We start from the raw sequence: 17,137 nt of genomic DNA, 5'->3' as shown, positions 1-17,137 counted from the left end.
TCACCCCCACTCTCCTGATTGCAAAAGGAGCTGAAGGAGGGGTTCTCGCTTCCTCTTAAAAGCACAATCCAGAAGTTGCACATATTATTCTGGCTTTCATTCCACTGTGAAAACTTACTTATAGGTCCACACTTTTGGGGCTTTCTGAGAAATGGCTCACACTTCTAAAATCTGGATGGCTTCTTGTCCTTGGGCTTTCTATTTTTCTCCAGATTCAGTTTCCCAGCACCCATAAACCTGCACAGCAGACTCATGGTTGAAAGACAGAAAAGGAAAACAATATAAGTAAGCCACGGTGTACCCTTTAACACAGAAGAGTTGCCACACACTTAACTTCTGCTTATGCACCAAGAAGAAAGATGACAGACAGTGCCATCAGACAGACAGTCCAAGTGAACTGCTCTTGTGCTGAGGCCCTCCACCAGCAGCCGCTCAGTCACCACTGGGAACCCCCCCCCCCCAAAAAAAAATATTCCAAGGCAGCCTCACAGCCTATGGCTAAAGGATGTGACCTGAGGGCCTGTAAGAACCCCCAGCATTCCCTCCATCCCCAGGGAGACTCTCCTCCTCCGGTGAACTTGATCTGTGGGTGGAGCCAAGAGCCAGAACTTTGGAAGAGCGGTCCTTTGGCCAGACCGGAGGAGACACTCCACTGCACCGAGACCCTGTGTGGTTTAGGACGTGGTCCAGTAGTGCTGTTAATCTTTACGCTCTGGTGGATTATTAAGAGCCAGCTGACCCCATGCTTTTCTTCCTTCTCCTAGCTAAACATAATGCTAGTCTCTAAGCATGTTCCAAGCTGGAGGCCAGCTTGTTTTTCTGACTCGTTCTTCCTCTATAACCTTGGTGTTTACACACCCCAGTTTCATTGTTTCATATGTTCCAAGAGTTGACCGACCATAGCATGTTTCGCGGTTCATTCCTATAACTCTCTGACCATAAACCTGTAATGTGTACCTTTCCCACGATCATTAAAATAACCGCCAAATTCCACCTTAATAATCACTGGCTTGCCTGGTAGGCAGAGGCTATCTGCCGACTACGGGAGACTGAAAGTTTTGCCCGGCTGAAAACATATTTCTGCCCGGCAACATCTCGGTGTTAGCTTCCGGTTCTTGTCACCAGAATGGACCCAGAGTCTGTGGCTACCTTCAAAACCAGTGGAGGCAGACATGGGAAGCAGAAAAAAAAAACTCACGATCCAAAATATATCAGAATCTATTTTGTTTGGTTTGTGTGTCTCTGTGTGTGCTGTGTGTACATGCCTGTGTGTACATGTCCATGTGTGTGCACATGTTTATGCAGCGTCAGAAGTCAGTGTCGGGTCTGCCTCTAGGACCATTCACGTGTGCTTGTTAGTTTCTGCCACCTTGGCACAGGCTAGAGTCACTTGGGGGAGGCAACCTCCGTCCAGGGGTCACCTCCAGCAGACTGGCCTGTGACACGCCTATGGAGCATTTTCTTGACTAATGACTGATGGGGGAGGGCCAGCCCCCTGTGGGCGGCATGCCACCCTGGGCAGGTGCTCCGGGTTGTATAAGAAAGCAATGAGCAACACTCTTCCGCGACCTGTGCTTTGGTGCCAGCTCCCAGGTTCGTGCCCTGGATCCCCTTATTTGTGAACTGTAACCAAATACCCCACCACCCCGCTCCCCGGTTGATTTTGGCCAGTGTTTGATCATAGCGGCAGAAACCATGCTTAGATAGCACCTTCGTTTTGAGACAGAGTTGCTCCCGGAACCTGAGCTCACCAACTGGGGAGCCTCAGGGATCCGCTATCCCTGCTCCCCGGCACTTGGGTGAAGGCAGGCACCACTAGGCACAGCTTTGTTTGTGGGTCCTGGGTTCCAAACTCAAGTCCTCAAGCTTGGGTGGCAAGGACTTTATTGACTGAGTCATCTCTCCACCCCCATACAAAAGATAGTTTAATACAGAGAATGCATATAATTTTGTAAGATTACATGTCCTTTTTTACGCTTTCAATACATTTTTATTTTGCTAATACTTTTAGATTCATACAAATGAAGTAGTTCGGTGTTCTTGAATGTGTCTTTTTATAAAAGTTTTTTTTAAAAAAAAAAACAAAACTCTGACCATTTTAATAAGAAATTTTCTCCAAAATTTAGCCCATGGTAGAAATTTCTTTTTAAAGTCTCCTTTTCTACTCTCAGCACATAAGATATTTAGTGAAATCACTTCACAACTTTGGACCTCAGTTTTGTCACTTATAGCAGAGATGACACTGACATTTCAGAGTTGCCAAGGAGACAGCACAATAAAGTAAATTTTAACTCTCTATATGGATGGAGTAAATTTTCCAGCCTCCCACAGAATTGTAACAGGTTGAACACAGTGTGAGCTGACGTGAAGGGGTTAATGTATTTAATTATCGTGTTACAGTGTGAGCTGACGTGAAGGGGTTAACGTATTTAATTATCGTGTTACAGTGTGAGCTGATGTGAAGGGGTTAATGTATTTAATTATCGTGTTATAGCGTGAGTTGCAGACTCGCCAATGAAGGCCTGCTGGGCTGATGCTGAGAAGCAATAGAAATCGCTGAACAATTAAATCTCAAGAACAAGTGGAATTGTTTCCCTAAGAAAACAAATACAAAGTTAGCGGGTCTGCTGCTTCTTCTAAGTAGAACACTCAGTGTGACTGAGCAAGGATGGGAGGAGACTCACGTCTATAAGACAGCGTCCCGTGCACTCTGCCTCTTGCTGTGAATCTAGTCAAGTTGGCTGGAACCCCACCATGAGGTGCTGGACACCCCTATGTTGGATTTTCACGGTTCTAGTAACTGAAGTGGAAGAGCCCCCCCCCCTTGAATGTGGGTGGCACCTCCCAATAGTAACCCAGATAAAATCAAGTCCAGAGGAAAGCTTTTTGCTCTCTTGCCTTCGCGTGTCCCTGGTAAGTTCATCCACCCTATTGCTGCTGCTGCTGCTGCTGCGTTCACTGACATCAGAACCTTTTTTAGGCTTCCAATGTGAACTGAAGATCCGTGGCTCTCCAGGAATCCTCTAGGCCTTCAGAGCAGATCGTGACGGCTCAGGCCTCCAGCCTCAGAGACTGGGCAATGATTGGTTCTCAGCTTCTCCCCACATGAAGACAGCATGGCTGGACTACCCAGACAAAATTATGTAAACCTATATAACAAATCCCCCTTTAATATAGGCACATTCTATGAGTTCTGTTCTGCCAGAGCAGGAGCAAAAACTGGACAAGACCTGGATAGAAATTAGAAGTAAGGGATGAGATTTTATGTAAATGAAGGCGGGAAAAAAAGACTTCCCTCGCTTGCCAAATAGTTGGAGGTGTTTGCAGTAGACTATTAGCAAAAGTGATCTGGGATTTCTGAGCACTTTTTCAATGTGTCTATGTTTCCTGCAATGAGCTTGCCCTGAATGGGACCACAAATGACAATCTGAGTGAGCCTGGAGGACGTTATTTTATGTGGCATCCACCAAGTGCATAAGAAACCCCGCTATCTCACTCAGATGTGGAGACCCAGAAAGTTAGCAGATGCTGGCGGAGTGGAGAGTGGGGTGGGGGGAATGAGAAAATGACGGTTAAGGTACACAGAACGTGGGCCAGGGGAAAGGCTCCGAGGATAAACACACCAACTGCTCACAGAACATGGGATGCGGCAATGCCTATCTAGAGCCCAGCATTCCTGTGTTGAGACGACATGTAGACACAGAATGGCTAGGACACTCGCAGGCCGCTAGTCTGGGGTACAAATCATGGCCCCAGAACCAGAGAGACCCTATCCGAAGGAGGCGGAAGGCTAAACCTGACACCCAAGGCTGCTCTCTGACCTCCACCAAAACACACAAGGGCAGTTACTCGGAAGAAGTAAGCTCTATTGTACAGCACTCGGGAGCACAGTACTGTATTCTTAGGAATGCTGAGATTTTTCTTAAGCCTTCCCACCTAGCCTGATAGCTAATACTTCTAATCCCAAAGCACTTGGGAGGCTGAGGCAGGAGGGGAATCATAGGTTTGAGGCCAGTCTGAACTGCATGAGTTACCACGTAACTTATTATTATCTTATTGAAAAAGGGAAGGAGAAAGAGAGAGTGTTTTTGCTTCTCCAAAAGAGTGAAGTAATATGCTAATTTCAGTAAGTTAGAAAATCTAATATGTACCCATATTTCGAAAACATGTTGTATAAGATTGACAAATGTAATTTTGATGTTGTCTTTTAATTAAAAAGATATTTAAAGGTCACATATTAACATTCAAAGTGGCTGGTAGGTTATATTACCTGTTGAAACACAAACTGAGAAATAATATTTAGTTCATCTGGCCAAAGTTTTTTAAAGTTACTAACCCAGAGGGGGCTGCCTGTGACCACCTGGGAGGCAGAGAACAAGTCAACAATAAAAAGCTAGGTGATTTCTTCTAGAAAGCAGGGCACAAGTGAATTGGTTTGAGAGCATTATTGAAAACACATATCTACCTCATCCCTGTCCTTTATTGGTGGGAACTGTTGTGTTTGATAAATTGGGAGGTCTAAGATGGGACACAGGTGTATTCAGCCTTGTGGAAACAGATGCTTGTCCTTCCTGCTGTGTCTATGATACGACATGAGTAGCCCAGCCTTGCTGGGGCTCCCTCTCTGTCTGTGACTCCCAGATCACATTCAGTGTCCCCTCAAATTCTACATACTAGACCACACTTCATCAAATCCAAGAATAAAAGTGGTCACCCTCCTATGTCACATAAAACCACGAGTCAATACACTTGTTCCACGTTGCCCATGTTAAGCAGAGTGTAGGTGTGTGGGTGGGCCTATACCTTGCCTAGCCTCCCAGAGACCAGCAGCAATAGAATCCACGTTCCTCGCTGGCTTGTATTGAATCTGTCATAAGGAGTGCAAACTAAATAGCCAGAGGGGAAGGTTCTAAGCAGAGGGACCTTGTTCTAAAGGAGACTGGAGTGTGCCACCCTCCTGGTATGTGGATGCGTTCACCCATCAGAAGTTCTTCTGGGCTTTGGGCTGTGATTGATGAAAGCACTGGTTCACGGTTATTGACTTCAGTTGTCTTCTCAGAGGCCTAGAGGGGGTGGGCTTGCCAGTTCTAATATGGGAGTCTATTTCAGAATGACAAACGTGGTTCCCCTCACCCCTATTACTAAGGAAATCCCAAGGAGTTTAAGAATTCTATGCTGTAGGGGGTGGAGGAAGCTCTGGGGGTGGATCTGAGTGCGAGTGTTATTGTTGACGTAGGAATGGCCTTGTTGAGGACACACACACACACACAGAGAGAGAGAGAGAGAGAGAGAGAAAGAGAGAGAGAGATTTTCTTTTCCCTAAAGTCTTCTGTGTTACAGGCCATAGTATCTTCGACCCCTGAAAACCTTTCATATTCCCCATATTTCTGCCTGGTCACATTGTCAAAAATAAAATTTTACCATTACTTATACATAGAGAAGAGAGGGGGGACTTCCTCGGCTATATATCAAAGTATTGCTGCGTTTTAGTTGTAATTAGCATCAATAGTTTTTAATTGAAAATTATCACAATATTTCCCCAAATCCCATCTCTCGAAGAAACAACCAAACCTAGTTCTGAAGCTAAACCTTCCTGGTGGCTCAGAAGCCAGAGGTGGCCTCCGTCGCCCCCTAAGGCCGCTGCGGTTGGCAGTCGTGGGGTTTCTGCCACCTGGTGGATGTTACTGGTAGCGCAGCCAGAGAGGCCGTCCCAGGCAGAGTGAGCAGCCACGGAAAAAGGACCGCCAGTCAGTCACTTTGATAATGCTTCAGCTGAGCTCACTTATTACCTGGGAAGACCAAGAGCCTGCGCGCTTTATTATGGGTTTGTGGTTGTTTATTAATCCACAACAGTATTGTTTTTGATAGACAACCTAAGATTAAGGCTAATAAAGGACTCTGGAATGTGGACGTGATAATTTTGTTGGCTTGAGAACAAAGAAGAAAGTCAGTAAATAGTACCTGGATTCTCCAGTAATTACTCCATCTTATAAATTACTGTTTTCTCCTATTCCAGCCCACAGTCTGTCATTCTTGAAAGTATGATATATTAATTTTGAGCTAAGCAATATCCACAGGGAGTAATCAGAGCTGGCACCGTACAGGTGTTTCCCAATGAAAAAGGTTACTATTGGAATTATTTATAAACGCATCAGAACGCTGAATGTTAAACCGAATGAATTTTTATCTGCTCATCAAAGGCAGGACTTACATCTGCAGCAAGTCGCTCCCTCCGGCTGACATTCCAAAGGTCATATCTCCATCAGGGTGAGGCTACCCCTCCTTGTTCTCTTCTCAAGGAGAAACCTTTATCAAGTTGGTTCTAATTTGATTATTACAGAATAGACAGCTCCTATGTCCTATAGTGTTCACTTCCTGAATCTCAAGTTCATCATTCCTATTAATTTCTTTGCACTTTTATTAGTACATATGTTCTGGACATAGCATAAAACATCAGATTTTTTTCATTTACTTTTAAACAAAGGAGTTTTGTTCCTTGACTATGTCACACATGTATGTGATGCAGTCTGGTCACCGGCCCTCCTATCTAATGCCTCTCTCGCCCCCACCAGTCCCCTCCTTCTATCACAGAGCTTCCATCCATTTTCATGTATTGATTTTTTTTTCTTTGTGACCCACCAGGCTTAACTGGGCCACCCATATGGGCATGGGTATGAGCTGTGTATTAATACTTTTATTATTAAAAAACATTGCTTTGACAATGTACAAAGCATCGACTTTGTGTTTAAATACACTCTGTCTGCTCATCTGCCTCCCCACCCCCACCTGTCTCTTTTCAGTGTCTCATTGATCCCCAATTGGCCTGAAACTCACTATGTAGCTAAGGATGATCCAGAATTTTCCATCTCTGTCTCCACATCCTGAGTACTGGGACTGTAGGTGTGTACTACCAGGGCCTGCTTTATACAGTCCTGGGGTTTGAACCCAAGGCTTCATGGGTAGCAGGTGGGCACTCTGTCAATAGAGCTACACCCAGATCTTTCATCTCACTCTGTAACTTGATCTCCCTCCCCCCAATTTATCATTATGGTTGAGAGACACATGCGTCTCCACAGGTCCTTTCTCTACAGCTTCCTGGCGTCCTTACACGGCAGTGACTAGATCCAAAGGCTGACATCCTAATGGCAAAGAGAAGAAGGGAAAAACTGTGTCTCCTTCTGTGACCTTGTTTGAGAAGACATGTAGTGTCTTAGTTGAGTTTATGTTGCTACGATGAAACACCATGACTGTGGTGGTTTGAAAGAAAAGGGAACCTCAAAGGAAGGCGTGGCCTTGTTGGAGGAAGTGTGTCACCGTGGAGGTGGGCTTTGAGGTCTCATATATGCTCAAGTAACACCCAGTATCTCAGACCACTTCCTGTTGCCTGTCTATCAAGATGTAGGACTCTCAGTTTCAGCACCATGTCAGCCTGCCCACCACGATGTCACACCATGATGATAATGGATTGAACCTCTGAAAATGTAAGACATACAGATTAAATGTTTTCCTTGATAAGAGTTGCTATGGTCATGGAATCTCTTCACAGCAATGGAAACCCTACTAAGACAAAGACCAAAAAGCAAACTGGGGAGAAAAGGGTTTATTTGGCTTATATTTCCACAGCACTGTTCATCATCAAAAGAAGTCCAGACAGGAACTCAAACAGGGCAGGAACCTGAAGGCAGGAGCTGATGCAGAGGCCATAGAGAGGTGCTACTTATTGGCTTGCTCCCCATAGCTTGCTCAGTCTGCTTTCTTACAGAACACAGTACCACCAGCCAAGGGAAGGCACCACCCACAATGGGCTGGGTCCTCCACCAATCAGTAATTAAGAAAATGCCCTCCCGCTGGATCTTAAGGAGGCATTTTCTCAGTTGAGGTTCTCTTCCTACAGATAACTCTAGCTTGTGTCAAGTTGATGTAAAACTAGCCAGGACATACAGGAACCACGTCTACCATGGCCAGTCTGTTGAAAGCAAGTCACGGAGGCCTCACTGTTCCAGGGGTTGCAGCTGGATCCGCCTTCTGTTGGAAGGACTTGTAACACCTGTGCTACTCTCTACGGTATAGTCCATGATACTGTACGGTTCGCAAGCTGGGTCAGGGCCTGGAGATTAAGGAACACACAAGAGACGTGGGTCATCTGTGAAGAGAGAATGCCGAATGCTGTCTATTCAAGCTGAGGAAAAGCCTTATGTACCTAATTGCTGCACAATGGAAATCCCCCGAGGTAGGTGGGAAATTACCAAGCCCAAGAGTAAACAATGGTCCTATAGCTGACCACTAGGGCGGCAGAGGGAGCGCAGGAACAAACAAGATGTTTTGCCAGACACTACAAGCATCCTCAATATGAGCCCCGGGAGGAGGGGTAGACCTGTGGGTCCTACAAGAACTTAAAGAATCCTCAGCCATATTTTAAGGGTTACAATTATCCCTCAGAAAATAAGTTCTTCACATTCTCCTCGAGCTGCAAGACGCACTCACACCCACCTGAAGCCCTTTAAACAGTGCATCTCCTGCAGCATTAGAATCAGGCCTGAGGTCCACGACCTTGGCATGGAAATCTAGAGGTGGCAGGGGCTCTATGGCTACTGCTGACTCACAGATGGGCCAAATAATTGAGCTTTGTCTATTTAAACAAAGGAATTGGGGCTCCTGGGAGCCTCGGAGGTGCCACAGGCTGTGGGAGGCTGGGGAGGGACGAGAGCCGTCTGGGATGAAGGTGGGGTCTCCCAGGCAACAGCCAGCAATGGCGTCACAGCCTGTCTCTCTTTCAGACAAAGAGTTGGGGGATTGGAGACGAGAAGTTCCTGTCTGCTACTTATGATTATAGACAGGTGTAGGCTTTCCTTCCACAAACGACCAGCTCTTCAGAGCCACGCTGTGTCTGTAGGCTTTCTGAAGAGGTAAAAGAAAGACCCCCAAGGAACATTTAGGGCAGGCTCGTTTATCCTCCCCCAAGTGTTTCCGTCGATGGTGTTCTGCTCTTAGATATTTGAGGTTCAAAAGTCTGAATATTCCTTTCGGTCCTAGCTGATCATAATTCATTAGAAAACTAAAACCATATGAATTGATTTCTAATCAACTCTGTTGGGCAGAATGCATGTTCCTCTTTCTCTAAGAACCTCCCAAAGCTTCCATGGGATTCTCTTAAGGCTTGCAAGCCTCATGTGTGCTTAAAAGGTCTATGAAGTGATCCCTTAAGCTCCCTAGACAGTCAACAGTTGTATGATTAAGCCCTTGACTCTGCCTTTGGAGTGACCTGGCAGCATTCTGGATTCCATCCCCTGGATGCTGTTTCACTGCAAGCACTGTGGGAAACCAGGCAGTACCTTCCATTCCATTCCAGAAACAATCCCCTCAGGTAGGCCATCGTTTCATTCCCCATGCGACCACAGGCGCCAATGTTGCCAAACTTTTGCTCCTCTGTTCGTGTCCCAGCAACATTTTCCTCAGGAATCCCTGACTAATAACTCATGCAGGGTTTCCCTTGCCGAATGTATTTTTCAAGTCTACCCATTTCCTACGAATTATTTCATCTTTACACCTGTATAATATTCATTTTCCACATGTTCCACATTTCTATCAACCGTTCATTGCTGGTGGACATCTGGGCTGGTTCCACTTCATACAGCAGTCTTGTAGTAGGACCCTTGGGATTATCATTTTTCCAGGAGATTCTATGCTGAGAGTGAGGACAGGCTAGCCAAAGGGCCCTGGGGCCAGAGGAGGGATTGGTACCTTCATGCTCACGATGTGGTCACGGCTAACTTGCACCTGCGAGTCTCTGGGTGTTTGATTGTTTCCACAGATTGTGGTGTGGCTATGGGCAAGGCAGAAACAGAAAGGTTTTCTTTCTCATCGGATTTGGTCAAAACTGTAAACAAATCCATCTCTCCTGCCAATTCCTAGGTTTTGAGGAGATAATGTCACAAACCCGAGACTTGAGTCACCTCAGCTCCATCGTACGGATGAAGTTGCACCTTGAGAGAGCCTCTGAAGTTTTCACACGTCCGTAAGGGGAATCAGGCTTGGGGCCATAAAGTGATTGCGCTGTAAATATTTAATTATAGGATATGTAATGTATAATCTCTAAAGCACTGCAGTGCTATGATATATTATTTATGATCTCGGTTGAGCGTTCCTTTTTTGATACAAGAAAAGAAGAGATCAGGCATCTGATTTATTTTATATAATGAAGCATGAATTTATTCTACTTTAAGGATTTGTGTAACAAATCAAACTGTCATAATGGCTGGAAACATCTCACTTTGAATCTCCATGATAATTTGTGTATTCCTGTCCTTAGACAGTGACCTTTCACCTGACCAAGCCTATATTTGCCTAGGACAACTTCAGGGGATCTGACATACAATGACACCGAGTTCTTTGATCTCCCAAAGAGGGAGTGATCTCCAAGTTATGCACAGGTTTAGGGATTGTAATTACGAATATGTTTCCACTTTAGTAGATCTGTTTTCCTTGGTGTATGTGTCATGTTTCTTGGATACCCATCATCACGCCGCATGCAGGCGTGTTTGCACGTGAGTGATGAGGCCACAACCTTACGTGAGCACGTGTTCTGCAGGTTTATTTTCCAGCTGAGTGTCGCCGAAAGCCCTCGAATCACCTTAGTGAGCGCTTTGTCATACAGTGAGGGGCAGCAATTGGTTACGCAAAGTTGCCATTGTGCAATCAGGAAGCACAATCAAATCAGAATATTCCAGAAACAGAACAGGGCAAACCATAGTGCCTAGCAAAGTATAGGAATATCTTCTGAGAAACACAAAGATAGCTTCCCCTGATGCTATTGTACCCTTTATGTCCGTGTTTAACTCATGCTGCTTTTCCCACTGAACCAAATACCAGCCTCTCTAGACCCCTCACATTCCCCCTCTTTGTCAGAGCTTGTTACTTAGCTATTGTGCACAAGTGCCAAATCTTCATGAATAAAGTCACTCGGTTTTCTCTCTCCCTCGACAGCAGTGATTACAAACTCATAAATATGATTCAGTTTGGCCTGAGGAATGATAAATGAATGTACGCTTGAAGGACCAAGTGTTTAGACAGCCTACAGGGAACTCGCCCCAGAGCTGAGATTATCTCCCAGGCTTTTACTCAGAGTTCCTCACTTCAACCCCCTCCTCCAAACTGTCCAGGGTCAAGTGGTATCATTTCCAGTTCATCTTTTAGTTATAAAACAGAGGTATTGTTTTGTCTTTGTAGTGCACGTGCACACATGCCTGTAGGGCAGGGGTATGTACCTATGTGTTCTAGTGCCTCAGCAGTTGAAGGTGTGGATCCCTGGAGCTGGAGTTACAAGCAATTGTGAGCTGCCTGACGAGGGTTCTGAAATCGAACTCAGGTCACCAGATTTTAATAGCTGGGCTGTCTCTCCATTCCCTGTTCTGATCTGTCTGTGATGAACTACTTGGATGGTTTCTTACTCTTCGGGGGAGTAAGAGGGTTGAGACGGGTCTCACTCTGTCACACAGGCTGACCTCAAATTAGTGGCAATCCTCTTGCCGCTGAGATGCCAAGCATGCACCACCACACCTGACTAAAGTTTAGCCTTTATTCTGTTACTGCCTCTCCTGTCAGCCTTCATAAGACCCACTGACCCTCCTCCTGAGGGCCCTCAAGACCACAATTACCGCTCCACTCATAAGCGATGAGAACTCGGGCTGGAGAGATGGCTCAGCCGCTAAAGGCTAGGCTCACAGCCAAAAACAAGCCATGAGAAGTCTGGATCATTCTGTGTTGAAGGAAGGAAATGGGGATGGGGTGCAATGGTCAATAAAGTATGACTTTACTGCTCTAGCGTGAGCGTAGTTGAGTGACTGTGAGCTGACCTGCACACAGAACTAACTGCTAAGAGGATAAAGAAGGGCCTGTTTTTGTAGAGGATGGAGAAATGAAGTGGCTTGCCCAGGATTACACTTCTAGATCTTTATAGCATCCTTATAAGAATCCTCTCTTCCTGCTTGGCCCTTTCTCATGATGCTATGCCTCTAGGTTTCTGTCTTTGGCATCATTATTAGGAGATGATGAATGTTGATGCCTCTGGGGACCTGGCAGCTAACCTGTCTGCAAAGCAGGCAGGCTGTCCCTGGGGCCAGCTATGGTCTAACCAAGGGAGGTGTTTTAATTTCTCTTTCCTGATATCAGAAAAGCATTGCGTTCATTTAAAAAACATTCTCTTCAATTTCTTGTAAGATTAGATTAGACAAAGGCTAGAATCATGTCAATTAGGCAGATGAGGATCTAAAGATGCATACTGTAAAGTACTTGTAGATAATTTTTGTAGCACTTAAGTAATAAAGAAATTAAGATGCTGTAGTGTGTAATCGTTAACCCAACATTCAGAAAGCTGAGGCCTGAGGGTCATGAGGCCAGCTTAGGCTACACAATGAGACTCTATCTCAAAACAAAACAAAACAGTAATAAATGTTAATTATAGAAAACATAGATGTCAATAGGGGAGTTTAAATTTTCCATCATCTTACTCTGCTCCAAAGATTACAGTTGTTCATTAATTATTTGTTTTATTTTTACTGCTAATTATGTATGTGTGTACGAAAGAGAGAGAGAGAGAGAGAGAGAGAGATTTCAATGTTGAGGTACCATCTCCATTTCCCATCTTGCTCTACATACACCTTCAGTGGAATGGTTCTCAATAGGGGAAATAGTAGGGCTGGGACACAGCACTAGGAGCCTCAAGAGACTAGGGAAAGACACTGAGAGAGGCAGAGAGGATTTAGCTAACTTCAGGGCCACTCCCACAGTGTGTTCTTCATTCTAGAGCAGCTCTGACTGCCCCACGTGAGCTTCTCTCCCCCACTTACTTCTTGTCTCTCGTACTATGCTAGTCTGCTTATTCAACAAATATCTAGCTGCCCCTATCGTAAGTTTGCAAGTTCAAATCTCAACAAGTGTAGGAGTCAGGGGAGGAGAAACAAGGAGCTCATAAATCTACCTGGTGAGACTGGGTAACGGCAGGACCTGTGTTCTGTGACCCTAAGGAACAACACCCAGGGCAAAGGAAAGGCAGAACCACTGAACGTGTTTCCTCACCAATGTCTATGGATCCCAGTGTCAGAGGGAAAGTTGGCTATAGTAAGAGAAAGTGGGGTGGGATATTTGAGTACATCTTATCAGATCCTGACCTGATTAAAATTGCAATATTTGAAGGCAGAAACTGGTCCTAAACCTGACATGGCTCAGAACTTAGAATATTCTATTTGCCATGCCATGGCCTAGTAGGTAAGACTCCTCACCATTGGGTTTGTATCCGAGTACCACATGAAAAGCTGCGGCTGGCACTGTGCCTGCCCATGACCCCAGTGCTGTGGGGTCAGATGCTGGGGAATTACTGTCACCCTAGCTTTGGGTTGTGAGAAACCCTGGTTCAGAAGAACAAGGCAGAGTGGCCAGGGAGAGTACCTGACATCCTCTCTGGCCTCTCCCACAAGTATTAAGTGTGCACCTGCACGCAGGTGTGAGCATGTGTGTGCGCACGCGCGCGCACACACACACACACACACACACATCACACACCTGCATACACATAATAAAAAAGAAAATTTGCTCTGCCAATCAACATGACATGCTAAAATTGTGTGATACACGTCACTGCTTTGAGACACACATATCCTTTCTGAAGTGATAACAACATTAGTCTCATTGAATCTCTTTTCTTTTTGTCTGTTTTAGTCAGTATGAAGAGACACCATAACCAAGGCAACTTTTAGAGAAAAATAAAGCATTTAATTGGGGCTTGCTTACAGTTTCAGAGGTCCATGATCGTCATGAGGGGGAGCATGGAGGCATGGAGGCAGACATGGTACTGGAGAAGTAGCTGAGAGTCCTACATCCTGATTCATAGGCAGAGAGAGTGAGGCTGAGTCCGGCAGGGGCTTTTGAAACCTCCAAACCCACACAGAGTGACACACTTCCTCCAACAAAGCCACACCGACTCCAATAAGGCCACACCTCCTAACCTAATCCTTTCAAATAGCGCTATTCTCTGGTGACTAAGTGTTCAAATATATGAGCTCAGACAGGAGAGGAAAAGATGGTGGACAGAGTAGCACATATGGCGGAGAGGAGGGGGAACAGAGATGTGGCATTAGAGCGGGTAAGGGAGCATGGCTGCAGCCGACGAAGGGTCAAGTCGTTGCCAAGTAGAGTTGGTCCTCAGGCCACCACCGATTCTGCCTCACCCAGGCATCACCCACTAGGTCACCACTGGGCCTACCTCACTCAGTCATCACACCGCTTGGCCGACAGGTCCGGCTGTTGCTGCTGCTTGTCCCCGCAGTAGGAGGAGAGCATGTGGGTGTAGCCAGGTCAGCCAGCACCAAGAGCAAGATGTACAGCAGCCTGGAGCTCCTGCAGGTCCTGCACCTGGCATTTTGTTCTCTGCACCTATTTTCCCAAGAATTGACTTTGTCTGTGCTCTGTATAAAGTATCAAGCTGATAGAACACTTTCTTCTACGCAGAATTCTCTCTTGGCCAGTGATCAAAACTCCAGTATGCTGACATCTACAAGCCTAGGCTACGGTTGTTTGGCATTCCCCTGCCTGTTTCGACCTTATAATGAGCATCAGACTCTCACCTGATCCTGCAAGATGTTTAAAGCAGGCATGCTTCCTGCAGCATTTGGTTGGATAAGAACTACATTTAACTGGGTAATTAACCAGGTCTGCAGTTCAGTTAGAAGTTGGACAGTTACCCTGAGCAGTGCTGTTCAGACCAGTTTTTCTCTAAGGAAAGCAATACAGTCATCATCCATTTGTTAAAACAGAAAGCTCTCTGGCCTGGAGAGATGGCTCAGCAATTCAGAGTGAGCACTGCTCTGGCAGAGGACCCAAGTTCAGCCCCCAGCACGCACATCAGGCATCTCACAATTTTCTGTATCTCCAGATCCAGAGGATCCAATGCTTCTGGCCTCCTGTATTCATGTGCTCAGACCTAGACACACACACACACACACACACACACACACGTACAATTAAAGATAAAGAAAAAGAAAAGAAAAAAATCTCTGTTCAAATAAGTAAAACAAAAATACAGTGTATTTTCCGTCTTGGAGATTTCAGTTACATACTGGTAATTAAAAGTGCAGGATAGTTCTGGTTTTCCATGATGGAGGCATGACGTTTAATGTCCTACCGGTAACAACTAAACACCATTGACATTAAAAAATATAGTACGTTTATGTGAGTAGGGAGGAAGGGAGGTATGCGCACGTCACCTTGCAGGTAGCGGTCAGAGGACAACTTTCTGGAGTTGGTTCTCTTCTTCCCATGCTGATCCTGGATATCGAGCTTGGGTCATCAGGCTTGGCAGGAAGTGCCTTTAGCCACTGCGACGTCACACACACACAAATAAGTATATTTATATAAACCTCCATGCTGTAATCCCAGCACTTGAAAGATTGAGATAGGCGAATTAGGAATTCAAGCCAGACTGTGGTGGCGCACGCCTTTAATCCCAGCACTCAGGAGGCAGACACAGGCAGATCTCTGTGAGTTCAAGGCCAGCCTCGTCTACAGAGCTAGTTCCAGGACAGGCTCCAAAGCTACAGAGAAACCCTGCCTCGGAAAACAAAACAACAACAACAATAACAAAAAACCAACAACAAACATTCCCTGAGGGCTGAAAAAGAGGCAGAGAAGTTAAAAACCATAGAAAATGCTTCTAGGGGCTTAAAGCACAAAAGGGTAAAATCCCACTTGATCACAGAAGCTTGGAAGTGGGGTGAGAATCTGGAAAGACAGTATTTGAGGGGGTCACTGAGTGCACATTTAGTTAAGAGTGCATTTATAAGATTGGCTGATACAACCAGAACCTAGTTGTCACTCTTTGGGACTGTAGAGCTGAAGGGACCAATCGCTGCTCAGTCCAAAGCTGAAGTTGTCTCAGAACAAGAGAGAGCAATGAAGCTGGACCTGATGCAGAGGACCCGGATGCCCCCTGAGGAGCTGTTGGTGCAAAGCCACATTCCAAAGCTGATAAGTCTCCGTCTGGGCTGTGCTGTGCTGGCAGTAACACACCCACTCCAGGGCACTCACCTGAGTATGCATGAGCAAACTTCCTCGTCCTCCACTTTCTGTCCCAGACGGGGTCCTGGCCCACTGGAGGGTGCCCGTTATATTCAGAACGAGTCTTCCCCACTCAATTCATTGAGCCACAGGCCTGTGGGCCATTCCTGGTAATGCTCTCATAGACACAGCCAGAAATGTGTTTGCCAGTTTCCTGCACATCTCCCAATCCAGTCAAACTGACAAACCAAGATTGACATTACAAGAACTTTAAAATCTGGACCTAAACGCCACTTGGCCCTTATACAACATACATGTGAGGTAGGCTCTAAGCCACTCATTCGAAACTAAAGTAAGAGATTTCACCCACTGCTTATTAACTGCTCATCAAAGCAGTTTAGAGCCTTTAGAAGAGTGGCCCTCAACCTTCCTAATGCTGCGACCCTTTAATCCAGGTCCTCATGTTGTGGTGACTCCCAACCATAAAATTATTTCATTGCTTCTTCAGAACGGTAATTTTGCTGCTGTTACGGATTGTAATGTAAGTATCTAATCTGCAACCCCAAAGGGTTGAAAAGCACTGTTTTGGGGACATGGAACAGGACTTAGAACCTTCTCACGTTTCTATTCATGCTATTCAAAATGCAAGGCGAACTGGTAGATAAGCTAAGAAGTAGCTCTATGCTGTCTACTGTCAGTGGAAAGACCACCAATAGGAATCCATTTCGAAATGACCCAGGCATTGATGGAACCGGAGAGAAGGCTGAGCCACTAAGAGCACATCCTGCTCTTGTGCAAGACCTCCTGGAAATAAGCAATGAACACGACGTCTCCAGCCGGAAAGGAAATGACAAGAGACTTGGGATATCAGAAAGGAGCAACGGCCGCAAGAGTAAAGCTATGGGACTGGAGTTCAGCAGATTTTCTTCTAATCTCGGGTTTTCTAAGTTTTATTCACTAGTATCAAGAATTATAACAGCTCATGCCCCCATAAAGGCATACGCATAATAAAAAATAAATATTTTTTGAAAGTTACTATGAGCAGCTGTTTAACAGGCAGTACACTGGACAGACTTGATGTGGGATTCCC

The sequence above is a fragment of the Myodes glareolus genome, chromosome 21 (assembly GCF_982192425.1).
Source record: "Myodes glareolus chromosome 21, mMyoGla1.1, whole genome shotgun sequence".
Lineage (NCBI taxonomy): Eukaryota > Metazoa > Chordata > Mammalia > Rodentia > Cricetidae > Myodes > Myodes glareolus.
The sequence above is the reverse complement of the archived record's forward strand: the minus strand, read 5'-3'. Positions refer to the sequence as shown.